Consider the following 25,090-nt stretch of genomic DNA (forward strand, 5'->3'; position numbering starts at 1 on the left):
TAAAAAAAAGAAGCTCTAAAATCAACAATCTAAGTTTCTACCTTAAGAAACTAGAAAAAGAAGAGCAAATTAAATCCAAAGTAAGTAGAATAAAAGAAATAATAAGAATTAGAGCAGAAATCAATGAAATTGAAAACAGGAAATCAATAGTAAAAATCAACAAAAACAAAAATTGGTTTTTTAAAAATATAAATAAAATCAATAAGCTCATAGCCAGGATAACTAAGAAAAAAAGAGTAAGAAAAAAATACTAATATCAGAAATGAAGGAGGGGACATCACTACAGATCTCATGGAAATTAAAAGGATAATAAAGGAATACTATGAACAACTCTATTTCCACAAATTTGATAACTTAGAAGAAATCGACCAATTCCTTAAAAGACACAATCTGACAAAGCTCACACAAGAAGAAATAGACAATATGAATAGGTCTCTGTCTACTGAAAAATTAATCAATAATTTATAACCTTCCAAAGCACAAAGCACCAAGCCCAGATGGATCCACTGGAAAATTCTGTGAAACATTTAAGGAAGAAATTACATCAGTTGTCTACAATCTTTTTTAGAGAATAGAAGCAATGCAAATGCTTCATAACTCATTATATGAAGCCAGATTTTCTCTCATAGTAAAACTAGACAAAGACATTGCAAGAAAAGAAAACTGCACCCCAATATCTCTTATGAACATAGATGCAAAAGTCCTCAACAAAACATTAGCAAATCTGGGGGCAGCCCCATGGCCGAGCAGTTAAGTTAGTGCGCTCCACTGCAGGCAGCCCAGTGTTTCATCAGTTCAAATCTTGGGTGCGGACATGGCGCCACTCATCCAGTCACACTGAGGCGGCATCCCACATGCCACAACTGGAAGGACCCACAACTAAGAATATACAACTATGTACCAGGCGGCATTGGGGAGAGAAAGGAAAAAAAAAAATTAGCAAATCTAATCCAAAAATTTAAACATCGCAGTGAAGTGGGATTTATCCTAGCATGTAAGCCTGCTCCAAATTTTGAAAATCAATTAAAATCACCCATTACATCAACAGACTGAAAAAGAAAAACCACATGATCATATCAATAGATGCAAAAAAGTATTTGACAAAGTCCAACATCCATTCATAAACCTCTGAGTAAACTAAAAATAGAGAGGAACTTCCTCAACTTCACAAAGACGATCTACAAAAGAATCTACAGCTAACATCATACTTAATGGTGAGATGCTCGTAGCTTTCCCACTAAGATCAGGTATAAGGCAAGCATGTCCTATCTCACCATTCCTTCCAACATCCTACTGGAAATCCTTGCTAATTCAATAAGGCAAGATAAGGAAATAGAAGTTATACAGACTTAAAAGGAAGATAAAACTGTTTTTGTTTGCAGATGACATGATCATCTATGTAGAAAATCCAAAAGGAGTGACAGAAAAATTCCTGGAACTGATAAGCAATTATAGCAAGGTTTCAGACTTCAAGGTTAATACAAAAAAAGTCAGTTGCTTTCCTATATATAAATAATGAACAAGTGGAATTGGAAATCAAAAACACAATATGATTTATCACCAAAAAAGAAAAATACTTACATATAAATCTAACAAAATATATACAAGATCTATATGAGAAAACTACAAAACTCTGGTGAACAAAATCAAAGAAAAGCTAAATAAATGGAGAGATTTTATGTTCATAGATAGGAAGACTCAATATGGTCAATCTGTCAGTCTTCAATTTGATCTATAGATTCAACCAAGATCTCAGCAAGTTATTTTATGGATATTGACAAACTGATTCTAAAGTTTATAAGGAGAGGCAAAAGACCTAGAATAGTAAATACAACATTGAAGAGAAGAACAAAGTTGGAGGACTGATGCTACCTGACTTCAAGACTTATATAAGCATATAAAGCTACAGTAATCAAGACAGTGTAGTATTAGTAAAAGAATACACAGATCAATGGAACATTACACAGAGCTTAGAAACAGGCCCTCATAAATGCAATGAGCTTATCCTTGACAAAGGACCAAAGACAACACAAAGGAATAAAGATAGTCTTCAAGAAATGGTGCTGGAACAACAAGATATCCACATGCAAAAAAAAAAGAAAATCTGGACATGGACCCTATAGCCCTTACAAAAATTAACTCAAATTGGACATAAATCTAAATGTGAAACACGAAACTGTAAAACTCCTAGAAGATAACATAGCCTAAACCTAGATGACCTTGGGTATGGTGGTGCCTTTTTAGATACAATGCCAAAGGTACAGTCCATGAAAGAAATAATGGGTCAGTTGGACTTCATTAAAATTTAAAAAATTTGCTCTGTGAAAGATAATATCAAGAAAATTAGAAGGCAAGCCACAGACTTTACAGCCCTAATAGAATGGCCACAATCCAGAACAGTGACCACATCAAATGCTGGCAAGGATGTGAAGGGATAAGAACTTTCATACATTACTGGTGGGAAAGCAAGATGGCGCAGCCGTTTTGGTAGACAGTTTGGCAGTTCTTACAAAACTAAACATACTCGTAGCGTATGATCCAGAAATCGTGCTCCTTGGTATCTACCCCAAGGAGCTGAAAACTTCTGTCCACACAAAAACCAGCACACGGATGTTTATAAAAGATTTATCCGTAATTGTCAAAACTTGGAAGTAAGTAAGTTATCCTTCCGTTGGTGAGTGGATAAACTGTGGTACATTTAGGTAACAAAATATTATTCAACACTAAAAAGAAATGAACTCTCAAGCTATGAAAATATATGAAGGAATCTTAAATGCATAAGTGAAAGAACCCCATCTGAAAAGACTTCATACCATACCATTCCAACTATATAACATTCTGGAAAAGACAAATCTATGGATACAATAAAAAGAGCAGTGGTTGCGAGCGTGGTGTGGGGAGGGAGAAATGAATAGACACAGCTCAGAGGATCTTTAGGGCAGTGCAAATAACCCTGTATGATATTATAATGATGGATATATGTCATCATACCTTTGTACAAACCCACAGAATATACAATACCAAGAGTAAACCCAAAGGGAAACTATGGACTTTGGGTGATTATGATTTGTCAATATAGGTTCATCCTTAGTAAAATAATGTACCATTCTGGTGAGGGATGTTAATAATGGGGGAGGCTATGCAGGTGTGTGGCAGCAAGGAGTATATGCGAAATCTCTGTACCTTCCTCTCAATTTTATTGTTAACCTAAAGCTGCTCTAAAAATTAAACTCTTGAAAAAATCATAGCACATTACACAAGAGATGCTTCTCCAAACACTTAAGCTGTATTACTTTGGATGAATGGAAAATTTCAGAAGACAGAGGATGTTGATAGAAACAGAATTCACCTTTATAAGTCTAAACAGGGAATGTTTTCTCCTTTAACTATTAACAAAATTTTGCTTTTTATCTCACATGAAGGTTAAATTTACTTTTCTTTTTTGGCTAGTTTGCTTGCTGTGCCAAGAAAGTGAAATGAAAAGAACTAACACATAGCATCTCTCTTTTGACTTCATTGCCTTTTTCTAGAACACAAAATTATAAGTTAATTGGGAGACAGAATTAATGAGAAGAAAATAAATGTATTTCAAATAGTTCTTCTTTCACTGAAAATATCACCTTGAGCATAAGTGTTGTTTTCTGTTGTCAAAAGCAATTATTGCAAATGATAATAATCTTTTGAACCTGATTTTTTATGCATATTTCTGCCTGTAATTTTTTCTTACTCATGAAATGTTTTTATTTTGCTTTTTAAACAGTAGAATGAACTGTACTCAAGTGCTAATATACTTTTCTATCATATAGGGAAAACGTTATAAATTTATACCCCATGTTCCAAGCTTACTCCATTCACATGCTTTAGAGGTAAAACTTTGGACTGTTTCCTTTTTGATACTTTGAGGCCTAGTTTCACGTTTTTAATCTGTTTATTTATATGTAGCTTGGTTTCTTATAAATAAATGATATATATTGATGCCATGCTATGAATGACGGGAAATCTGTGCTATCCTTCAACTCCTTCCCTTTCCACTCTTCTCAAATTTTACGTATATATAATCTGTATTATATACATATATATCTAATAAGCAATATGTAGCCAATTACCTAAACTTCTATTTCTTGATCCAACAATTTTAACATTATTTTTTTATACTATGTACAATAAAGAAAGTAGCAGCATTACACTTTCCTCTATCTCTTTTCCTGTTCTCTCGCTCTCAAAATCTCTCAGATAGATTTGCTTTTTTATATTACAAAGATTTATGTTTGCGCTTTTGTGTGTAACTAAGATTTTTGAATGGTCTTCTTGATTTTACAATTGAAAACCGCTAAGTCACATTTGCCATCTTATGATAATGAAAATATTTCTACAAAACCAGGAAGTGTGAGTGAGAGATAAGATACCATGATCTTAAGTCACCAACTTTCTGTCACTAAAAGGAGAATGTTCCAAGCATCTAGATCAAATAGGATCCATCAAACGCTCAGAATCAAACCACATTCTGCTTGCCTCCTGTTTAGACTGTGAGCTTTCTGTCGTTTGTTTGTTCGCCAGAGAAATATACGAGTCCTTTCTTATCCACAGGCTTAATTATGCTAATTGTCGAACAATTTAATACGCAGAGACTTCTTTATACCTCTTCTACACAACCGTGACTCTTGGATGTCTTTCCTTTGCCCCCAGGGCTAGCTCCACTTGTTCTTGGATTTCCTGACCTCTTCCTTACTGTATTGCTGTATGATTTTGCTGTGAACCAATGTCATAGAGTTCCCTTTATTTTTATTTTTCCAGTAAGACTGCAGGGAGATAACATTTCTGCAATTGTGAGTGTTTGAAAATGTGTTTATTTTGCTCTTGCAATTTGAGTAGGTGTAGAATCCCAGGTGCAACACTTTCAAAACCTAGAAAGCTTTCCCTCACTGACTTCTAAGTTCCAGAATTCTTGTCCACTCTCAGTCTGATCGTGTTTCGTGGTAAATAGTTGGCTTTGCCACTTTAGAATTTTTTTCTCTATGCACTTGGTATTATCTTCTGAAATTTTTCATGACATGTCTGGACATGTGTCTTCAAATTCATCATTATTGGCCCTCAGAGTCTTTCCTCAATTTGAGGAAATTTTATTTTCTTATGTCTTTATTTTTCCCACTTCATTATAATCTTTTTCCAGAATTTATTTTTGGAAAAGGTTGATATTATCTGGGTAATTAAATTTTTTTTCTTGTAATATCTGTCACAGTTTTTTATCTTTTCAATTCTGGTAAAATATATATATAACATAAAATTTACCTTTTTAACCATTGTTAACTCTACAGCTCTGTGGTATTAAGTATATTCATAGTATTGTGCAATCATCATCACCATCCATCTCCAGAACTTTCTTTCTTTTTGAGGAATCTCGGCCCTCAGCTAATATCCATTGCCAATCTTCCTCTTTTTGCTTGAGGAAGATTATCCCTGCGCTAACATCTGTGCCAGTCTTCCTCTATTTGGGATGTGGGACACCGCTACAGCATAGCCTGACAAGAGGTAACCATGAAGAATATTCTCCTTTACCCACTACCCCAGGCCTTGTTAACCTCTAAAATACTTTCTGTCTCTATAAGTTTTCCTATTCTAGATATGTCATATAGATGAAATCATACAATATTTGTCCTTTTGTCTTTGGCTTATTTCACTGAGCATAATATTTTCAAGGTCCGTTCATGTTGTAGCCTGTATCACAGCTTCTGATGACTGAATAACATTTCATTGTACATTTATACTGCATTTATTTATCTATTCACCTGTTAAAAGACACTTGGGTTGTTCCTATCTTTAGGCTATTATGTGCAGTGAACATTGGCAAACAAGTATCTGTTGAGTCCTTGTTTTCAATTTTGGGGGGCATATAGCTAGGAGTGGAACTTTTGGGTCATATGCTAATTCTATGTTTAGCTTTTTAAAAAACCAAAAATTGTTTCTACAGTGGCTGCACCATTTGACATTCCCACTAGCAAGGTATGAGGGTTCAAATTTTTCCTTATCCTTGCCAACACTTGTTATTTTCTTTGCTTTCTTCCTTTCTTTCTTTTTATTTTTTGAGGAAGATTAGCCCTGAGCTAACATTCACCACCAATCCTCCTCTTTGTGCTGAGCAAGATTGACCCTAAGCTGACATCTGTGCCCATCTTCCTCTATTTTATATGTTGGGTACCTGTCAGAGCATGGCTTGATAAGCAGCACATAGGTCTGTGCCTGGGATCCGAACTGGTAAATCTCAGGCTGCCAAAGTGGAATGTGTGAACTTAACTGCTACACCACTGGGCTGGCCCCTCTTTATTTATTTATGTTTTTTAATTACAGCTATCTGGTAGATGTGAAGTATGTTATTGTGATTTTGATTCGCATTTTTGAATTGACTAATATCATTAAGCATCTTTTCATATGATTATCAGCCCATCATAAATCCTCTTTAGAGACATGTCTATTCAAATCTTTTGCCCATTTTTAAATTTTATTGTTTGTCTCTTTGTTATTAAGTTGTGAGAATTCCTTTTTTATTTATTTTTACTATTTTTTCAGTTATTTTATTGAAATCATAAAGGTTTATAACATTGTGTAATTTTGGGTGTACATTAATATTTATCAATTTCTGTATAGACTGCATTGTGCTCACCACTAGTAATCTAATTTTTATCCATCACTATACATATGTGCCCCTTTACCCTTTTCGCCCACTCCCTAGCCCCCTTCCCCTCTGGTAACTACTAATCTGTTCTCTTTGTCCATGTGTTTGTTTTCCTTTCACAAATAAGTGAAATCAATCAGTATTTGTCTTTCTCTGACTGGCTTATTTCACTTAACATCATAATCTCAAGGTTCATCCATGTTTTTGTGAATAGGACAAATTTGTCTTTTTTGCAGCTGAATAGTATTCCATTGTGTATATATACCACATCTTCTATAACCATTCTTCTGTAGCAGGGCACTTTGGTTGCTTCCATGTCTTGGCTATTGTGAGTAATACTGCAAAAACATAGGGGTGCATAAATTTCTTTGGATTGTTGATTTCAAGTTCTTTGGATGAATACACAGTACTGGGATAGCTGGATCACATGGGATTTCTATTTTTAATATTTAAAGAAATCACCATACTGGTTTCCATAGTGGCTGCACCAGTTTCCATTCCCACCAATAGTGTATGAGGGTTCCCTTTTCTCCACATTCTCTCCAACATTTGTTATTTCTAGTCTTGGTAATTATAGCTATTCTGATGGGTGTAAGGTGGTATCTCATTGTAGTTTTCATTTGCCTTTCCCTAATAATTAGTGATGTTAACCTCTTTCCAAGTGTCTGCTGGCCATCTGTATAGCCGCTCTGGAGAAATGTCTGTTTGTATCGTCTGCTCACTTTTTGATCAGGTTTTTTCGTTTTTGTTGAATTGTATGAGTTCTCTGTATATTTCAGAAATTAATCCCTTGTCAGATAGATGATTTGCAAATATTTTATCCCAGTTGTGGGTAGTGTTTTCATTTTGTTCACGGTGTCCTCTGCCTTGTGGATGCTTTTTAGACTAATGCAGTCTCATTTGTTTATTGTTTCCTTTGTCTCCCTTGCCTGAGTAGACATGGTATTCAAAAAGACACTGCTAAGACTGATGTTAAAGAGTGTACTGCCTATATTTTCTTCCAGGAGTTTTATGGTTTCAGGTCTTCCATTTAAGTCTTTAATCCATTTTCTGTTTATTTTTGTGTAAGGTGCGAGATAGTCTACTTGCATTCTTTTGCATGTGACTGTCCAGTTTTCCCAGAACCATTTATTGAAGAAACTTATCTTTCCCTACTGTACGTTCTTGGCTCCTTTGTCAAGATTAGCTGTCTGTAGATGTGTGGTTTAATTTCTGGGCTTTCGGTTCTGTTCCATTGTTCTGTGTGCCTGTTTTTGTGCCAGTACCATGCTGTTTTGATTACCACAGCTTTGTAGTATATTTTGAACTCAGAGATTCTGATGCCTCCAAATTTGTTCTTTTTCCTCAGGATTGCTTTGGCTCTGTGAGGTGTTTTGTTGTTCCATATAATTATTAGGATTCTTTGTTCTATTTCCATGAAGAATGTCATTGGGATTCTGATTGGGATTGCATTGGATCTGTATATTGCTTTAGGTAATAAGGATAGTTTACCTACATTTATTCTTCCAATCCAAGAGCATGGAATATCTTTACATTTTCTTATATCTTCTTCAATTTCTTTCAATAATGTCCTGTAGTTTTCAGTGTATAAGTCGTTCACCTCCTTGGTTAAATTTATTCCTAGATATTTTATTCTTTTTGTTGCGATTATAAGTGGAATTGTATTCTTGATTTCTCTTTCTGCTAGTTTATTATTAGTATATAGAAATGCAACTGAGTTTTGTAAGTTGATTTTGTATCCTGCAGCTTTGTGGTAGGTATTGATTATTTCTAATAGTTTTCTAATGGATTGCTTAGGGTTTTCTATACATGGAGTCATGTCATCTGCAAACAGCAAGAGGTTCATTTCTTCCTTTCCAGTTTGGATTCCTTTTATTTCTTTTTCTTGCCTAATTCCTCTGGCCCGAACCGCCAGTACTATGTTGAATAAGAGCTGTGAGAGTGGGCACCTTTGTTTTGTTCCTGTTTTCAGAGGGATAAATTTTAATTTTTCACCATTAAGTATGATGTTGGCTGTGGGTTTATCATATATGGCCTTTTATTATGTTGAAGTACTTTCCTTCTGTATCCATTTTCTTGAGACTTTTTGTCATAAATCATTGTTGGATCTTGTCAAATGCTTTCTCTGCATCTATTGAAATCATCATGTGGTTTTCATTCCTCATTTTGTGATTGTGGTGTATCATATTGATTGATTTGTGGATGTTGAACTATCCCTGCATCCCTGATATAAATCCCACTTGATCAAGGTGTATGATCCTTTGAATGTACTGCTGTATTTGGTTTGCCAATGTTTTATTTAGGACTTTTGCATCCATGTTCATTAGTGATATTGGTGTATAGTTTTCCTGCTTTGTGCTGTCCTTGACTGGTTTAGACATCAGGATGATGTTTGCCTCATAGAATGAGTTAGGAAGCGATTTGCCTTATTCAATTTTTTTGGAATAGTTTGAGAAGGATAGGTATTAGATATTCTTTGAATGTTTGGTATAATTCTCCAGAAAAGCCATATGGTCCTGGACTTTTGTTTTTTGGGAGGTTTTTCAGTACTGTTTCCATCTTTTTACTTGTGGTTAGTCTATTCAGATTCTTTATTTCTTCTTGATTCAGTTTTGGAGGTTATATGAGTCTAAGAATTTATCCATTTGTTGTAGGTTAACTGATTGTGGGAATCGTTTGTGGGAAAGTTTTTCATGGTATTCTCTTATTGTCCTTTGTATTTCTGCATTATACATTGTAATTTCTCCTCTTTCATGTCTCATTTTTTTATTTGAAACTTCTCTCTTTTTTTCTTGGTAAGTCTGGCTAATTATTTGTCAATTTTGTTTATCTTCTCAAAGAATCAGCTCTTTGTTTCATTGATCTTTTCTACTGTATTTTAGTCTCTATTTCATTTATTTCTCCTTAAGTTTTTATTATTTCTCTCCTTCTGCTGACTTGGGCTCTGTTTCTTGTTCTTTTTCTACTTCTATTAGGTTTAATTTAAGATTACTTATGTGAGATTTTTCTTGTTTGTTGAAGTGGTTCTGTATTGCTATGAATTTCCCACTTAGAACTGCTTTTGCTGCATCCTGTAAGAGTTGGTATGTTGTGTTTTCATTTTCATTTTTCTCCAGGTATTTTTTGATTTCTTTACTGATCCAATGGTTCTTCAGTAGCATGTTGTTTAGTCTCCACATATTTGTGACTTTCCCAACTGTTTTCTTGTAGTTGACTTCTACTTTCATAGTGTTGTGTTTGGAGAAGATGCATGATATGATTTCAATCTTCTTTAATTTATTGAGGCTTGCTTGCTTCCCAACATATGGTCTATCTTTGAGAATGTTCATATGCACTTGAGAAGAAGGTGTAATCTACTGTTTGGGGATGGAATGTTGTCTATATATCTATCAAATCTACCTGATCAAGTGTTTCATTTAAATCAAGTATTTCTTTGTTGACTTTCTGTCTGAATGATCTGTCCATTGATTAAGTGGGGTGTTGAGGTCCCCTACTATTAATGCATTGCCATTTTTTCTTCCTTTAGGTCTGTTGCTTTATATAATTTGATGTTCCTGTGTTAGGTGCATATATATTTATAAGTATTATGTGCTCTTGATGGAAAGTCCCTTTTATCATTATATAATGCCTCTCTTTGTCTCTCATTGACTTTTTTATCTTGAAGTCTGCTTTGTCTGATAGAAGTTGGCAACACTTGCTTTCTTTTGCTGGCCATTTGCTTGGAGTATTATCTTTTCTCCCTTCACTTTGAGACTATATTTGTCTTTAGAGCTGAGATGCGTTTCCTGGAGGCAGCATATTATTGGGTCTTGTTTTCTAATCCATCCAACTACTCTGTGTCTTTTGATTGGACAATTCAATCCACTTAAATTTACAGTGATTATTGATATTTGAGAGCTTAATATTGACATTTTATCCTTTATTTCTCTGTTGTTCTATATTTCCATTGTTTCTCTTCCTTTGTGTTTCTCACTACCATTTCATTTTGGTAGTTTACTGTGAAGGTTTTCTCTATATGTATGAATTGTGGCTCTGCTCTGATTTGTTGTTTAGTGGTTACCATGAGGTTTGTACAAAAGATCTCATAGATGAGAAAGTCCATTTTCTGATAGCCTATTATCTCCATTAGCTTAAGCAGTTTCCATCCCTTTCTTCTTCCCTTTTTGAGTTATTATTGTCACAAATTATTCTGTTTTGTGTTGTGAGTTTGTGACTAGGTTAAAGTGTTCATAGTTGTTTTTGAGACTTTGCTTTCCTTTATTTTTTTAAGTTAAATTAAGTATTTGCTACCCAGTTCTGAAAGTGAGCTGCAGTTTTCTTATTTTGTCTCTCTATTTTTCTCCTTGTTCAAAGGTTTGTAGATCTTTGTATTTTGTTTCCAGTATGAGGGCATCCTTGATAATTTCTTGCAGGGGAGGTCTAGTGGTGATGAACTTTCTTAGCTTTTGTTTATCTGGGAAAGTTTTTTTTGTCCATCCTATCTGAAGGATAGTTTCACTGGATAGAGTATTCTTGGCTCACAGTTTTTATCTTTCAGTATTTTGAATATATCATTCCATTGTGTCCTAGACTGTAAGGTTTCTGCTAAGAAATCCATGGAAAGCCTGATAGGGGTTCCTTTGTAAGTTATTTTCTTCTGCCTTGCTCCCCTTAATATTTTTTCCTTGTCGTTTACTTTTATCACTTTTACTATTATATGCCTTGGAGAAGGTCTTTTAACATTGGAATAATTAGGAATTTTATTGGCTCCATGTATTTATAAAGCTGATTCCTTGCCCTGGTTTGGGAAGTTCTCAGCTCTTACTTCTTTGTACAAGCTCTTACTTCTTTGTACAAGCTCTCTGTTCCTTTCTCCTGCTCTTCTTCTGGAATAACTATACTCTTTATAATTCTCTCCCTAACTGAGTCAGAAATTTCTCTAAGAATTATTTCATTTTTCTAAAATCTTAGTTCTCTCTCCTCCTCCATCTGAAGCATTTCTATATTTCTAACCTCTAAATCACTAATTCTTTCCTCCATAACATCATTTCTATTTTTTAAGGTTCCTGGATTATTTTTTCTCATTAATTGTGTTCTTCATATCTGGAATTTCTGCTTGTTTTTTTAATATATATTTTTTCAATCTCTTTCATGAAGTATTCCATCTGCTTATTAATTTTATTCCTTAGCTCACTGAATTGTCTTTCTAAGTTTTATTTTTGCTTGTTGAGCTTCTTTGTGATAGCTATTTTTAATTCTCTGTTCTTTAGGTTGAAAATTTCTGTGAATTGAGGGTTGGTTTCTGGAAATTTGTCATTCTCCTCCTGCTCTGAATTTTTGCTGTGGTTTCTTATGGTTTTTGATGAACTAATCTTTTGCTGGTACGTTTGTAGTAGTATCAGGTCACAGATTCCAACTGCTACCACTGGGAGGAAGCAGGAACTGTGTTTCTAATCCCACCTCATCTGCTGGAAGTTGTGCAAGTACAGTGGTGCTCTGGGAAAATTGGCTGGGAAGTGTTCACACACAGGCTCAGGGCTGTCACTGCACCAAGCTGTATTTCCACTTGTGGGGCCGGAGTGGTAGTATTGGTGCTTATGCCAACTGGAAATGCATTCACATGCATGTATATCTGCTGCCACCTCTTCTTATGGTCATGGCAGACACTGTGCTAGGTGGGTGGGGCCTCTTTGCAGAGTCTAAGCCTGGGCCACTCACTGGGGCCACAGTGGCAGGGTGGGCTTTCCTGCCAGCCAGGATATCATTTGTTCATGAGCTCAGGGCTTCTGCTGCCCCCGTCCACAGTCACGCCAAGGTATGTTCCCACTTTTGGGGCCACAGCAGTACTATAGGAGCTGACACCAGCCAGGAAAGTGTTCAGGCAGGTGCACATGGCTGCTATGGAAGAGTATGGGAGTTCTCACCTATCTCTACCATTCCCCCAGGAGCAAGTCCACCCACCTTCTGATGTATAGCTGCATGGGTCTCTCAGATGTCCTGTTGTGCTATAAGGGTATCCTCCATTGGTCAATGAATGTCCATTTAATTGTAGTTCAATGGGGGAGAGATAAAAGGAACAGTTCACTCTGCCATATTTCTCCAAAAATGTCACTCCAAGAATTATTTATGTATTCTGGATATTAAACTCTTATAAGAAACATTATTTTCAAAGTTTTTTTCTCATTCTATAGGTTTCCTTTTTACTGTCTTAATAATGTCCTCTGATATAAAAGACTTTTTATTTTTAAAAAAATCCAGTTTATTAACTTTTTCTGTTGTTGCTCATGCTTTTGGTTTTATAAAGTCAAGAAGATTTAACCCTATGTTTTCTTCTAAGAGTTTTATGAGTTGACCTCTTTATATAGGTTATTGATCCATTTTGAATTAATTTTTGTATATGATGTTGGCAGGAATCCAACTACATTCTTTTGCATTGGAAATCCCATTGTCTGAGCACTATTTTTTGAAGAAACTGTTCTTTCCCCATTCAATGTACTTGGCACCTTTGTAAAAAATAAATTATTCATAGATGTAGATAGATTGCTACTATAATTTAATGGTTGTAAGATAACCTAGGCTTTCCTTTTTTGTATTTTCTTAATCAGTATAATCTAAATCACCAAATCTAGAATATTATCAATCATATCAATTAAAAGAATTTTCTTCCCTTCTTTGTATTTTCATATTCAAGAGATGTGCTGTAACTTCCTATTATCTCACAAATATCTTAATATATTTTAATATTTTACATTTATTTTTCTTGCTGTGCTGAATTATGTGATTTTGGGGGAATATTTAGAGTTCCTTACAAGGAAGAGAGGTCCTGTCAAATGCCTCAGACTCCTGGCACCCCCAGGAGGTAAACCAAGCATTAAGACAAAAGAAGAAACAGATTAGCCCTTCCAAATTCTGAATCTATATTTAAATTATTGAATTAAGATAATTTTTCCCTTACTCAACTGCCTGCAAAGAGAGAAATTAATTCCTTTATCAAGAAAGATAACAGGATCAAAAGTCTCAAATTATCTCTGCAGTATTTCATACATATTTCCAGTAGGCAATAATAATACAACAAATAAAACATTAAAAATTGATATAAAATCAAAGAAAAAATAGATAATAGGAAAATAATCACAGGAAATCAAGTTATTCAAATGACCACACATGAACATTAAAATAACTGAAATAGTATGTTTAAGAAATTAATTTTAAGGGCTGGCCCCGTGGCCGAGTGGTTAAGTTTGCGCGCTCCGCTGCAGGCGGCCCAGTGTTTCGTCGGTTCGAATCCTGGGCGCGGACATGGCACTGCTCGTCAGACCACGCTGAGGCAGCGTCCCACATGCCACAACTAGAGGAACCCACAACGAAGAATACACAACTATGTACCGGGGGACTTTGGGGAGAAAAAGGGAAAAATAAAATAAAAAAAAAAAAGAAATTAATTTTAATTTCAGCACAGTCTTGGAAATTATAAAAAGCACAAGTGAAAATCACAAAAATTCAGTAGCTGGCATTAAGTCATTGGAGGTGTTTAATAGTTGATTAAACACAGTTTAAGATAGGATTAGTAAATTGGAATATAGTTCAGAAGAAACTATCCATATTTAACAAGAGACAAAATAAATAAAATTCAGAAAAGAGCTTCAGACATGGAGAAAAGATCTAATGTACGTGCAATTAAAGTCTCAAATGGAAAGGACAGATAGATGGGTCAGAGTCAAAGCCACATTTTAATAAGCACTGCACAATAATAGGCACTACAATCAGAAGCTTTAACTACTTACCTTGCAGCAAAACTTCTGAAAAAAACAAAGACAAAAATATCATAAGGCAACTAGTGGAATAGTCATTCTCTCATCAAGAGAACAACATTAAGACTGAGATTTGAGGGGCCAACCCCATGGCCAAGTGGTTAAGTCCTCGTGTTCCACTTCGGCAGCCCAGGTCTTGCCAATTCAGATGTTGGGCGTGGACCTAGCACCACTCATCGAGTCCTTCTGAGCCAGCATTCCACATAGCAGAGCCAGAAGGACCTATAACTAGAATATACAACTATGTACTGGGGTGCTATGGGGAAGAGAAGCAAAAAAAAACCAGGAAGATTGGTAACAGATGTTAGCTCAAGTGCCAGTCTTTAATAAAAAAAAATTGAGATTTGATTTCGTGATGTGTAGCCAAAATATAATGCAATGATATCATCAAATGCCTTAAAGGAAATAACTGCTACCCTAGAATTTTCTTACCCAGTGAAAATAGCCTTCTAAAATGAAGAGGAAATAGAGGAACTGCTAGCCAAATTAAAACTGAAAGAAATCACAGAAAGTATTAAAACACATTATAAGAAAGTCTCTTAGGCTAAAGGAAAAATACTTCAGGTGAGTCTATGGTGATGAAAAAAGAAAAGTAAGCAAAAGAAAAGAAAGAGTAATTAAAAGTGTAAATATGTGGGTAAATCTAAATGGGTACTTACTCTAAAACAGTCATACTAATGCCTTGTGGGATTTAAAATATAGGGAACACACTCAACAAAAATAGCACAAAACTCAAGCTTTGGTTGTGTTAAAGGAATTAGGTTCTTTGATTGTTTGTGAAATGATATTCTAATTTATGCTTAATTTGATAAGACAAAGTCACATTATGTAATCTCTAGTATAACAATTAAAAGAATATAACAAACCAATAGGAAGGCAAATAGAATATTCAAGATTCTTAAGTAAACAAAAAGAAAGAAAAGTAAACACAGAATGGGCGGAATGTTTAAACTTGAATAAATCAGTAAATATCTATAAATGAACTATTTCAATTTTAAAAATAAAGTCTGCCATACTAGATTAAAAGAATAAGTTCTACTACATGCTGCTTACAGGCAACATACCTTAAACATAAGAACTTAGAGAGGTTGCAAATAAAAGGATGTAAAATGATATACTCTATAAACAATAACACAAGAAAGATGATTTAGCTATGTGTATATCACCTAAAGTAAGCATTAGAAAAGAAAGCATTAATAAAAAGAGCCATTTCATAATGATAAAAAGGTCACTCCACCGGGAATTTATAGTGTTAATAAATTTGAGTGCACCTAATAGCATGGCCACAACATATTGAAGCAATATTTGTTTTACATGGCTTTAATATGCATAAATTTCAATTACTACAGTTTAGTTAAACAACACCATTTTCTCAACATTACATTCCAAATTTCAGCTACTATAGCATATTAACTGCGAGTAATTACATAAAGTACAAACTTTGCTGCTATAGCTCTTTGGTCCACAAATTACTACTTAAATAACAGATGCAAATCATGGTCAGTGACATGAAAGTATGTTGGCAATCGGTTGCTGTGCATCTGTTTCTTAGTTTATGTACAGAAATCAAAGTGTGTCGTTGTGTTGTTTCTTCATCCCCATGTAATAAACCCATGTGACATTTTATAAAAAGAGATAATTGAAGAAAGAAATGGATCCACAAAGATAAAGCACAGCAAAGAAATGAACAGTATTAAGACTGGAAGTGATTTGATTTGGAAATTTGATTGGGATACAAATGGAGTTACGGAAGAAATAGCTGACTGTGGGAATGTTGACACTGCCTCTGTTTGAGTGTAGATGTTCAGCCAGAGAAAGTGATGAATGCAGACTCATTGACATAAATGGAGAACATGAAAGAATGAAGACGTCCTAGAGAAAGTGATATTGGCAACAAAAATTCCCATTAACAGAAGCCTCGGAAATATTTCAATATATTGAAAGTGCAAAGGATAAAATGTTGGAAACTCACCTAAACTTAGAAAGGAGTATGATAATTCACCAAATCATAGAGAAGTCACTAATTCTGTATCATAAAATATACAATGCAAAGAAGAAGGCAAGCACTGTTCAAACTACCCAATCATTTTCTTACAAAGAAACACTTTGTTTCTAAATATTTCTAAAGCTTTATATCACAGCGTACTAAAGAAACATGAGTGTACCTATTTTTTTGTTCCTCTATACATTTATAACTGACAATATGAGAGTTTTAATGTTCTCTAAAGGTTATAGAATTATCATTTTTATAACTGATTATTAAAATCATTTTGTATTATTTCAAGTTTTATGAATATTTCATGGTCTTGCACTATCATACAAAGGGAGTCTTGCCATATAATAAGACATCAACACAATTAAAAGGGATATCAGAAAAAATCACAATCTCAATGGGAGATTTATACTGATTTTACTCAGTAACTAATAGAAAAAGACAACAAAATCAGGAAGAGTATAGATTCAAACTACATAGTTAGCAAACTGAGCCTCATTGGGAGATTTTATGATACATATGTGTGTATATATATGTGTGTATATGTGTGTATATATATGCATATATATAATTCCTGAGTGGTGTACTTAAGATTAGTGTACTCTTCTGTGTTTATGTTACATTCAAAATAATGTTAACTGACAGGTTAAACCACTTCTCCAGATCTCCAATCTACTGCAATGAAGACTCACAAGGAAATTTATAAAATTTGTGAAGATATTAAAAATAAATAAGCTATAATTTTAATACATATTAAAGTTAGACACATAGGATTGTAACACCTATAACGTTCTGTTGTCATCTCACATTACCTCCCCTATTAGCACTGCTTTTATGAATGTATTTTAATATTTCCTTCTTTTCTTTCATTTTGAGAGATTCTTATTAATAAAGAAAGGTAAATATATGCATTTACCTCCATCTAGGACACCAGTTGGAACCAAAATTCTCCTCTAACTCTATGCTATTGATATTGAAAGTACATTAATTTGAATTGTTTCCTATTACCTAATGAACGTGGTCTTACCATCTAAACTAGACATCTGTCTGCGTCTAATTTAGCAATATTGCTTCTTTTTTTTTCACTTCTGAAAATCTGATAAGCTCCTTTCTATTTGGGACTTTCATGCTTGCACATGTGCTGTCCTCTTCCTGGAATGCTCTCCACTCCCTCTCTGCCTGGCTGAGTACTTGTCAGCTTGCAGGTTTCAGTTTATGTTAGATTTCTCTGCAATACGATCTCTTTGTGTCCTGATTTCCTTAGTGACAATTTTTATATTAACATGTACCCTCTTCGATACTCCTGAAATAAGAAGTAAGATCTGTTATCATGACAAACACAGGGGTAAACAAAATGCCTTGCTCCTGGTAGATGCTAAAATATTTATTGAATAAATGAATGTTAAGGAAGGTTATCAATTAGGACAGTATTTAGATATAAGTAATAAAAATTGATGAATTGTGACAAACAAATAGGGGTTTACTATTCTCACATAAAAATGTCTGGGGGTAAGCAGTGTTGTCGATGGTTCAGTGGCTCAACAGTGCTCTCAAGGGTGTAGACTCTCACTCTCTTTCCTCTCTACCATCTGTAGCCTCATCAATTTTATTCCTCATGTATGGCCCTTCACGTGAGGTTTCAAAATGTTGCCACAGACCCAGACATCACCCCACTTCCAAGCTTGGATAGAGGGTGCATATAACCAGTAAGAAAAAGATTTTCCAGAAACTCTCAGTAAATGCCGTTGTCCAGAACTGAGTCATGTTATCACCCCTGGCTACAAAACAAGATGAGAATGTCGGTGTATCACTCTTTCTTACTGTATAGTGGGAGATGGATAAGGGAGATAAGAATTGGGAATGGATTTGGGTTAACCAACAAAACTTGTCTTCTGCAAAGTCCAAATGTAGATTTCCATATATCCACATGGACATATGGTAGAATTTATAAGTACCTATTGGTGGATTAAAGGATTTTCAGGTCTTCTGTTAGTATATACTCAAATAGCATCAAACCTGATAACTTTCCCTAAGGACAAGATCATCACTGGACAATATTCCAACCCCTTTCATGTTCAGCCACATGAATATGACACCGACCCTGATATCAGTTTCCCTACATTAAACCCAGAATATATGGGGTTAAAACCAAAACACTCATTCCCTGCTTACTCCCTGGCTTCCTGGCTCCAGAATCCACTATCATCCATGGAGACAGACACCACCAAGGACAAGCACCTGGATTATCCCCTCCCTGCAAAGAGATACAGGCTGGTGGGAAAGCTGCTAACCAGCAAGGCCATATGTCCCCCCTCCCCTACCTAAAATCCCAAATAAAACCCCTTCCTTTGAGCTTTTCAGGGAGTTTAGGATTTCAGCATCAGCTGCCCTCTCTCAAAGCTCAGCACTGTGCAGTAATAAAATTACTACTTTCTTCCACTACGCCCAGTATCAGAGATTGGCTTGCTGTGCAACGGGTGAGCAAACTCACTTTAGGTTCAATATCAATTTGGTGACCCAGGTGGGACAATGTCCCAGGTGGATGTCTTGCCTGTGGCACACTGGCCTCTGGCTAAAGGCCTCTCTTGGAAGGTGTCCTGCAGCTGCCTGAGCCCCTTGTCACAGGGACAGCCCCAAGGAATTGGTTGCTAGCCAGACATCATTGGCCCACTGTGCTTTTGCTTTGGTAGTGGAAGAAACTAGGTTTAGGACTTAGGAAGACATCCCTTGTAAGTAGCTAGTAGTTTTTGTTTTTGTCTTTGTGTTGACCTTTTCCAACAGGACTGGCCAGAAATAATGGGTACCAGGGCAGCCCTCTGGGCTCCATTTGTTTTGTTTTTGTTTTGAGGAAGATTAGCCCTGAGCTAACTACTGTCAATCCTCCTCTTTTCTCTGAGGCAGACTGGCCTTGAGCTAACATCCATGCCCATCTTCCTCTACTTTATACGTGGGATGCCTACCACAGCATGGCTTTTGCCAAGCAGTGCCATGTCCACACCCAGGATCCGAACCAGCGAAAACCCAGCCACCGAGAAGTGGAACATGCAAACTTAACCGCTGGACCACCACGCTGGCCCCATTTGTTTTGAAGTCACGATGCCTCGGCCAAATTTCGGTAAGTCTCCTGGGTGTGTATAACCAACGTCTCTTGTCCTTGCTCATTTGGGAAGATCTGCATAGCAGATCTTCATTTGTTGGGTGGCCCCCGAGTATAGGACATGGACTAAGCTGGGACTGGAAGCACTTTGGTTTTTGGTTTTGGTCTTTGTTTTGACTTCCATTTGTGGCCAATGGTTTTTTGAAAAGTGCACTTGTTTGGTATTTGTTGTTGTTTGTCTGTTTGTCTTTCCTTTAAAAGTGTTAACATGGGCAATGCTGCATCTATTCCACCTAAGAGCCCCTTGGGAAAAACTTTGGCTGACTGGTCGACCTATAGTTATAAGCCAATGTCTAAATGGGGATGATTTTCTTTTGTAACACCATGTGGCCACAATATTCTTTAGATTCCAGAGGAAAAAATGGGCAAACAATGGCTAATTAAGTTGGGAAACTTTTTAGAGTGCTCTTATGATAAACAACTGTTTTATTGGTACCTATGGAAAGACCAAATTGAAAGGAAAATACAATGACTAGTCTTAAGAACTTAATCAAACTTGGGGTCTCAGCTTCTTCTCATGGTCTTAGACATACTAATGAAAACATTAAGTTAACAAAAAGAAATTAGAAAATGAAGAGTCACAGGACTCATCCCAAGAGGATGAAAATCTTTAGCTAGTTATTAAAAGAAAAATGGGATAAATGGAACAGATATAAATAAAGTTAAAACAAAGGTTTTAATAAAACACTGCTTAAGGTTGGATGGGCTAAAGGGACGGCCCTATAGGCTCCCCAGCATTAAAGGACATCAGACAAACCTATTCTATTCACCCCAGTTTGAAAAATTTAAAAGATCAGGAGGCAGAAATCAGAGTGAGAAACCTGACCAACAATTGTTTGGTGCAACAGTTAGGCACTAAGGTTAATAAGACTATAAAAATTAAAGTGTTTAAGCTAATATTATATGAAGAGGTTATGTCAACTTTGCCTGGTTATTTGCTTTGGGAATAAATGTTATGTCCAACTGGGAATGCTTCCCCTACACAGTGTTGTAATACCAAAACTTGTTAATGAAATTCGAATGTAAGTTCTAATTAAAACTATAAGAGTTAGTAAAACTAAAATAAAGTTTTGTAAAAATTTATATACTCAAATGGGCCAATTTCAGTTCACCCAAACTGGTGTATGCAATTGGAAAAGCCAGCTGCAACAATGGGAAGCCGGTTTTAAACTCTTGAGACTTCTAAATAAAATTAGAAATCCTTTTTGGCTCTTTAAGAAAAAATAATTAAATAATTAAACACGCCAGCAGCCAAAACCAAATCTGCTGCTTTTGTCTACTCTCTTGCTGAACTTCCCAGCATGCTGAGCTTTGCTTCAACTCCCCCAAAATTCCTGATTTAAAATTGAACAAGTGAAAATAAGTAAACTTTTGAGGTCATTTGGAATTGTAATGGCCATTCTGGGAAACCTGTTTCAGAAGAGGATTCAAAATCTCTCATAATGGAAGGCAGTCTTTAATTAATATGAAAAACTTCTAAGAGACAAAGTTATTCAACATGATACAAAATGATCTTTGATGAATGAAAGGCTGTTTAAGTTTGCTGGTTTGATTTAAAATAAACGTGTTCTCAGATTTATCCACAGTGGATATGGTGCAGACATACAGCCTGGGTTTCCTGGTCAAATGAGCTCACGTCATCTCTGTTACAAAATTTATCAGCAAAACTAGTAACTCAGGGTAATAGCAAATTTTGTTTAATGTCTGATGGAGTTTTTGTAGACAATCTAAATATAATTGTTAAGAACAGGTAAGCTAAATAAATGTAAAAAGATAAAAGTTTTTGGAAAGACTTTTTAACAATAATTATATGTGTTATGATGTATGTACTTAAAACAACTTAAGATGATGGTTAACTGCTGTAATGTCGCATGAAGTTTTTGTTAAAACTGGATAAGAGTTTTAAGTACAATAATTATGTTTTATAGTCTCCATACTTAAAAGAGAGCTTCCAAAATCTTTTTGGAAACAAACTTTATAGCTTTATTAAGGTAAGTTAAATAATAACAGTTTATTGGATATTTAGATCATTTCCACATAAGATAAAATATTAACGGTTAACTACTAAGCATATATTTGTCTGCCTTTGGTTTCTTATATCAAAGAAAATGAAAAGTGCTTAGGTTTATTGATAAACATGTTTTATGTATGGTGAAGAATTTTCTATAAAAAAAACATATTTCTAAAAGCTCTGTATACAAGGAAAGTAAAATATATGTTTTCAGTAAAAAGATATAAATAATGGAAATATTTTTGTTTTTTGAGTTGAGAAAGATAAATTTGTCGTAAAGTACTGGGACAAATTCTGAATGTAAAAAAGTAACCAAAGGTTTGTAAAAGTAAAGACCTAGAGAGTTTTATGTATGGTCAAGTTGGCTAAGATTAAAGTAAATCCAGTTAAGTAAATAAATTTATATGTCAAAAGTAAACTGGTACAAAATTAAAACTTGGTTTCCTCTTTCTTAAAAGATAATTTTCCTAAACTTTTAATCTGCTCTTGATAAAAAGATTATAAAAAGGTTTCTTTACTATTTTAACTCTGTTTTCCCTTGACTGTTTCTATTGTCACTTCAAATAGATACCTGAAGGTGTTTTTGCAGTGAACTTTGTTTCCTATCTGAACAAATGTTTTAAAGCTTTTAATATTTTTGACAAGCTTCCCCCAAAACACAAATATTCAAGTCTTGAATAAAACCTTTCTTTTGACCTGGAAGAGGAGGGAAAGTTTCTCTGGGGATTTTCAGAGGGCCCCTGGGACTTCTCAGAGAAATTTCCTCTCTTTCTATAAGAAAATGCTAAACTAATAAGGCTTATTTTGTATGTTAGATTATATGAAAAATATTGTCAAATAAGGAATGATAAACTTTCTTAAATGGCATTATGTACATGAATGTTATTGATATAAGTATTTTAAAAATTATCTGATCTATTCTGATTGTCAGCCATAATTCTGGTTATTATCTCAAAATGCTGTATATCACAGAGATGGTCAAATGCTTTTGTCAATTACCATTTTTGAATGCTTTGTTATTTGCAGACAGTTGCTGTTTTACTTTGATGTTTTTGCAAATATGTTTCATCTTCAGAGAAATTCATGGAAAGGATTCTGACACTCTAGAATACAGGTTTCCAATAAACTTTGAGATTATAAAACTAAACTGGGTAAAAATTACACAACTCCAGCAGGGAAACTGATCACCTGACAAACTGCTGACACAAGATTAAGATCAAAAACCAATTACACATGACTGAATAAGCTAAGAGGGATGATTGTAATTTTTATGGTTTTTTCATTGAGATATTGCTGATTTTTCATGTTTTGTCTTTTTCAGATTTTAAAAAAACTTTTTCTCTATTCTCTCAAGGAACTATGACTTATAGCAATTTGTAAACAAAATTGAAACATTTATCTTTTTCTCCCTATCTGAGCCCTCCAAATGTAAAAAATCCTGATGAGTAAGTATTCTTATTCTCATGGCAATATGGTTGTTTGCATAAGTCCAATAAGAATCTGTTTTGCTTATAACAGGACACAATTGGAAACACTGGTTATATTACCAAGGCTTTGACTGGAACATCATATTTGAAAAAATATACAGGGTTAAATATAACAAGACAGCTTTTGAAGAATGAAGGTTGACATCCTGGAATAAAGTCATTTGGAAGTAGCGGCCTGGTACCTCGCTTATGTGTTCAGTGTCCTGGTAAGGTTGAGCAAAGAATGTCACTCCACTGGCGGGTACAAGGAACCTCAATATTTTGGGGAACCTCACCAAGAGAGGAGTTCACCCAAATCTGTAGATGCTGCAGGTGAAATCTGATGACAGGTCTTTTGCTTGGCTTTCCTGGCCTGGAGAGGCCTTTAAAGTTCAACCTGAAATTCCTTACAAGGTTCCAGCAAAGCAGGTTTAAAAGAGCCTATATGAGCAATTACTATTCTTGCTGCACTTATGTAAATAATTATGCCAAATTTATTAAAACTAGACTCACTTTGAAAACCAGGTAGTCTTAATTTGGCTATGTCTAGTGAAAGTAAGGGTGATGTTAGGGAAAAAGATTATGTTTCAATGGAAACTATAATACACATTTGTGGATATTGAATTTTGGTTTTGTCAGCTGTCTTTAAGATTTTTGTTACATCTGTTAACCAGACTAGATCCTAAATTCTTTTATTCTCCTGAAATATCTGGCTACAAACCTCCAAACTAACATTTTCAGGGGTTTTTTCCCATAATTTTCATTTGGAGTCATTGAAAACTGAATCTGCCCTTTTTGTTGAAGCCTTGCAAACTGAAGCTGGAGGGCCTAATATAAAATTAAGAGAGATTCATGTCTACTGCTGTGTAAGGCACTCAAAAAGCTACCCGAGTGCTTGACGACACCATCAAAGACATTTCAAACTGCAAAAGATGCTTTGACCCTGACTTCTAGGAATCTTGATTTGCTGCCCCCTGGGTTCAGAAACTGGTTTATAATTTGCTCCAACCATTAACCTTGTTTTTCTCTTTTTGTTTCTCTAGGAAAGCTTCTTATTAAATACCTGGTTACTTACTTACATGATACAGGCCTAATTTCAGGAGCCCGCCAGCATCATCACTTTATTAAAAGACTGGTTCAATGAGATGAAACAACCTATGCTTCATTTCAGCAGGAAGTAGCTAGATTGGTCACTGCCCCAAATCCCTCAAGATTGAAGGATAAACATAAGATAGGGGGAATTGATACTGACCCTACATTAGTTATTAGTTAGATATCAGTTTCCCTACATTAAACCCAGAATATATGGGGTTAAAACCAAAACACTCATTCCCTGCTTACTCCCTGGCTTCCTGGCTCCAGAATCCACTATCATCCATGGAGACAGACACCACCAAGGACAAGCACCTGGATCCATTATCTCCTCCCTGCAAAGAGATACAGGCTGGTGGGAAAGCTGCTGATCAGCGAGACTATATGCTCCCCTTCCCCTACCTAAAACCCCAAATAAAAACCCTTCCTTTCAGCTTTTTGGGGAGTTTGGGATTTCAGCATTAGCTGCCCTCTCTCTTTGCTCAGTACTATGCAACAATAAAATTCCTACTTTCTTCCACTACCCCCAGTGTCAGAGATTGGCTTGCTGTGCAACGGGTGAGCAAACTCATTTCAGGTTCGATGTCAAATATGTCTGAAACAATAAATCATGCAGACGGAATAACAAGTTTCCTGAAAATAAAATAAGAAATAAAGCAGAGTATAGCAAATATATCACATGATTTCTGCCTGGCTATCATCAAATTTGCTAATTCCTTTTTGCTGTGGCATATATATGATTCATTTTTCATTCAGCACAGACAAATTGAGCTAAAGGACATTAAATAACAGCTATAATTTTAAATCATCTCACAGTTCACAACCTCAAGGGTAATGTTATGACAGAATCAAATTAATTTATTTAGTTTTTCAAAATAATAAAACAATTCACTCTTACCTTTGCCTATTTC

This window comes from Equus quagga, chromosome 5 (assembly GCF_021613505.1).
Source record: "Equus quagga isolate Etosha38 chromosome 5, UCLA_HA_Equagga_1.0, whole genome shotgun sequence".
Taxonomy (NCBI): Eukaryota; Metazoa; Chordata; class Mammalia; order Perissodactyla; family Equidae; genus Equus; species Equus quagga.